Source organism: Onychomys torridus, chromosome 5, assembly GCF_903995425.1.
Source record: "Onychomys torridus chromosome 5, mOncTor1.1, whole genome shotgun sequence".
NCBI lineage: Eukaryota > Metazoa > Chordata > Mammalia > Rodentia > Cricetidae > Onychomys > Onychomys torridus.
This window is the reverse complement of record NC_050447.1, coordinates 58838417-58843279: the sequence shown is the minus strand read 5'-3', so window position 1 is coordinate 58843279 and position 4863 is coordinate 58838417. Positions and strand designations below refer to the sequence as shown.

Below are 4863 nucleotides of genomic sequence, written 5' to 3'. Positions count from 1 at the left end.
CTGTCACCTTGTTTTTAAATTTACTTCCAATTTTATTTTCTCTATTTGAACTAATCATATTTGAGATGAAAAGTATTTCCTGATCATAGTGTTTTTCTCTATTACTCCATTCTAGACATATAACTAATGATTCAAATTGCTAACCCAACTTTTTATTTTGTTGTTTTGGTTTTTAATACAATCAAGACTCTCTTATTGGATTGTTCTATAGTGATGTTCATTTAGGTAGGCCTCAGAGATTTCACAAAAGATCAACCACACTGGAGTATTCAATGCATGGACTCCAGGAATAAAATTGCACACATGACATTGTTATTCATCATTTTTTGCTGATGCATAAGGCAAGCACACCCTCCAGCAGTATTTTGTCACACAGCCAAATTTGAAAAGATCTTCAAAGAGAACGCCCAGCATATATAGGGCAGCAGCAGAGAGGAGACAGCCCATCTCCACTTCCAGGTTTCAGAGGCTGCATAAGACCCATCATCAGAGGTGAGAGCTTCTGTCTGTGCCCAACTTTGTAGCTGGTATTTCAGAACTTTGCTATCAGTGCTGTATTTATCTAACCCAAGCACTCTTATCTCCCGGCTTCCTTAGCATAGTAAACCTTCTATTAGGCTGGACAGTGGTGGCGCACACCTTCAATCCCAGCAATTGAGAGGCAGAGGCAGGCAGATCTCTGGGTTTGAGGCCAGCCTGGTCTACATAGTGTGTTCCATGACAGCCAAAGCTACATAGAGAAACTTTGTCTCAAAAAAACCAAAGAGGGGAAAAATCACCTTCTACTAGGAGTTGAGTTACAGTAGTGCTTGTTGGAATATTTATGTACTTTGCAGTACTGGAGACTAGTCCCACGACCTTGCTCATGTTAAACAACTGCTCTACCACCGAACTATATCCCCAGCCCCAGTGCTTTTGATTTCTCCATTTCTACATATTCCCTGACTTCTTTTGTGACAAGGCAAGTATCGTATGAAAAATGATGAATTAAAGGAAGACACAGACATGGCACACCAATTGGTGATTAAATACCAATGATCAGCCATGAAAACATACATACAACTAATATTATATGGACTGAGCAGATTATATTTAGGAATATATATATATACATATGCATATATTCATACAATAAAAATGAAAAACAGGCCATGAAATTGAAACATTTCTCCTTTCCCTTTTCTCACTCCAAACCTTCCTATACTAATCATATTAATCTCAAAAATAAAAAGTAAAATTTTTTTTCCCATTTTACAGGAGTCCACAGGTGAGACTTTGAATATTGAAAGGGTCAGGAGTTTTAGAGAGACTTTGGAGTTTAGAGAGGTACTTTGAATATTTTTAAGAGACTGAATTTTTAAAGTGTTTTGAGTTTTTCACTTTTAAAAGCTGGAATGTGCTTTATTGTGATATTTATATCAATGTGACATCTTGGGAACAAAGAAGAAAGGAAAGGTTGTGCCAAGTTGACTAGGAGTCAACTGTTCTAGTTGGTTTTGTCACAAACTACAGTCATTCTTAAAAAGGGACTCTCAACTGAGAAAATGCCTCTGTTAAGATTGGACAGGACAGGGCAGGTTCATCATTGGCTTCATCTCAGAAGACTGTTCCTTCAACACATGGATTTAAAAACCATTAAGGAATAAAACTCAAGACTTGTCAGCATGCTTCAAGTTGCCAGTAGCTCACTGTCTGTCTGATGATTAAAACCTTCATGCTTCTCCACACAACCACTATATTTCAATTTTTGTGCAACTTCTGTCATGGATATTGGAGACACTTACCTGCCTTTCTTTTCCCTTCTGCTGTCTAGGAAAGAGTACATTTGTGTTTACAGAAATGTTCCAGGCAAGCAAAACACCCCTTGATGAACTCCAGCTAAAACGTCTGGAGGAGATGTGCATTGTCATTGACAAGCAGGATCAGATCATTGGAGCTGAAACCAAGAAGAACTGCCACCTGATGGAAAACATTGAGAAGGGTGAGCTGGAAAGAGGAGGCCTTAAGCATCCAGGCCTGATGCCATCACTCTCTGAACAAGGGAGTGGGGAGGCAAGTGCCCAAAGTGTGCCACTGCTTCAGTGGGTTGGGTAATACAGATTGGGATTGCTACCTTGAAATGGGCTGGGAGAGTCAGGAACTGCAGCCAAGCTGGGGGTGGCTGCAAACACCTTTAATCCCAGGTATAGAGGCAGAGGCAAGTATCTCTGAATTCAAAGCCAGCCTGTTCCACCTAGCCAGTTCCTGGCCTGTCTATACAGTGATACCTAGACTCCAGGAAAGGGAGTAGGGGAGGCACTTCATTGTGAGGCACTCTCCGTGCCTCATGTGTAACAACTTCCAGGACATAAGCAGTCACTCTTTGCTACTGGGTCATCCATACTCCTGCACAGGGTGGCAAAAGTAACTACAATTGTTTCCAGACCATAGGTTCAGAAACACAGGAGGGTCTAAGACTTAGAATTGTGCTAGCTAGCATGGCTTACTTTACTTCTTGGCCCTTTAGTTTGTATGTTTACAAGTGGAGGAAAACTGCAGTACTTACTTGCAGTATTACTGTGGGTAAACGAATACTGAACATCACCAAATGCTAAGCAACTGGTATAGATTCTATCCCAGGCATGAGCACCAGCTACTCTCTCGAAGGGAATGCTGATGCAGGCTCCATGTTGGCTTAAGTGTGGCCCTAACTCATGTACAGACCATTTGCAGGCCTGCTACACCGAGGCTTCAGTGTCGTCCTCTTCAACACAAAAAACCCAGCTCTGGGTCCAGAAGAGAGCAGATGCCAAGTGCACGTTTCCCGGTGAGCCACCCAGGTGAAATCCAGGGAGCACCAGATTCCAACTTAGGGTTTGGGAGTCTGAAACGACGAATAAGCAAACCTATCAGAGCGTTCATATTCTCTCTCCCTCCTCCCTCCCTCTGGAGCTCATCAGCCCCACTCCAAATGAAGATACAAGGACACTAAATTACAAGCATTTTGCAACTGGAATTGAATTGTGGTATTTTATATTCTAACATCTGTCTAATAGAACTGATACTGATAAGTCAGTTGGATCTACTTTATATACTAAATATGGCCAGGAAGGAAACTGACCCCTATTTAGTAAAAGGGCACTCTCAGTAAAGTAGCATGTTGTACATTTTCCCCCAGGACATTTTACAGACTCCTGTTCTAGTCACCCTTTATACATGCCTGATGAGCTGGAAGAGAAAGATGCTCTGGGAGTGAGGAGGGCAGCCTTGAGACGTCTGCAGGCTGAACTGGGCATCCCCCAGGAGCAGGTACTCAATCACTCCAATACGAGGCTCCATGAAGCGTTCCATGTGCTCAGAGATCTGTTTCATAGTTACAGTGTCATGTGACAGTACTGTCAATTTCATCCATCAAAATGTTAGCACTTAGGGGTGGCTGCTGGACTAACATGGCTTCTGCCTTGTATAAGAAATAGTTTTCCTGTGGAAATGCCTCAAATCTGGCCCACACACAGGCTGTGAAACAAATCACTATACCGGAGCTCAAGTGTTTCTCATTTCCATTTTCAAAAGAAATCTTTCACACTGCTGTATGCCCTAATGCACAGATCTGTGTTTATTTTAGCCTCATGTCCTGTATACATGTGGTCTTCATTGTGAATGAAAAATGAAAACACCATGGAATTGTGCCCCTTTGATATGGTCTACCTAATATCTACTTAAAGCTCAAATGCTTGTGTGGCACTCTGTGAAAAGGAATGAACTTTTTTCTATCTAAATTCTAATTTTCTCTATCTCTAGTGAATTAATACTGTATTAATTTTTACGCAGATTCCCATAAAGGACATAATTTTTATGAATCGAATATATCACAAGAGTCCTTCTGATGGTATCTGGGGAGACCACGAGATTGGCTATCTTCTGTTGGTGAGGAAGACCTCATGCTGAACCCAGATACCAGGGAAGTGAGAAGCTACCACTACATGAGCCAGGAGGATGTGCAGGAGCTATTGGGCAGGGGAGCCTGTGGAGAAGAGAAGATCACCCCATGGTTCAGAACCATTGTAGAAGGCTTCCTGCTCTCTTGGTGGCCTTCTTTAGAGGATGTGTCTCCATTCATTGAGTCTGACAAGATACATGGGCTGTGAGGCGTATGGGAAAGTAATGTTCAAAGCAGGGATTGGGGTTGAGAGATGACTTAACAGTTAAGAGCACTTCTGCTCTTGCAGAGGGCAGGGGTTCCACTCCCAGATCCACATGGTGACTCACAACTATCCATAACTTCAGTTCCAGAGGCTCTTACACACTCTTGTGACATCTGCAGGGAGCTGGCATGCACAATGTGGTGTATACACAGACAAAAGCAAATAACTCATACACATAAAATTTTAAAATATCTAAAAAGGTAGGGTTCATCACTACCCTGTGGTTAGAATGGCATGCATTACAGAAGCTGAGTTCTAATACCCTTTTATTGCTTTATTAAACTAAAATTCAAGCTCTTAGTTTTACCTAATTGCTTCCTTTTTTGCTCTAGCTCTAGCTCTTAAGAATTTTCAACTGTCATCTATGAAAAATGCCACTTTTCTCCTAAACCTCCCCCTGGTGGTATTATCACTCTCCCTCTGGAGTCCCTGTTCACTTTTCCTATGTCCAGTGCTCTGCAGGTGACCTCTGTACCTGGTGCTTACAAGCATAATGGTGTATGAGGATTACATACTGAAAACAAAGAACTTTGCTAGTCTTCACTGGGTTCACAAATTTCACAGGGACTATATGTGGAGCTGATGAGCATCATCAGTTAACTTCCTGCTGTATTTTTACTTCAGCCAGTGCTGACCCCCAGCACAAAACACCCATCTTGCATGTATAAAAAAAGAATAA

The 4863-nt window shown here is 41.8% G+C and overlaps 1 pseudogene; it reads left to right on the top strand.

The window, feature by feature from the left end:
* The first annotated feature begins 1839 nt into the window (after positions 1-1839).
* LOC118584891 lies at positions 1840-4127 on the top strand (annotated as a pseudogene).
* The last annotated feature ends 736 nt before the right edge of the window (positions 4128-4863 follow it).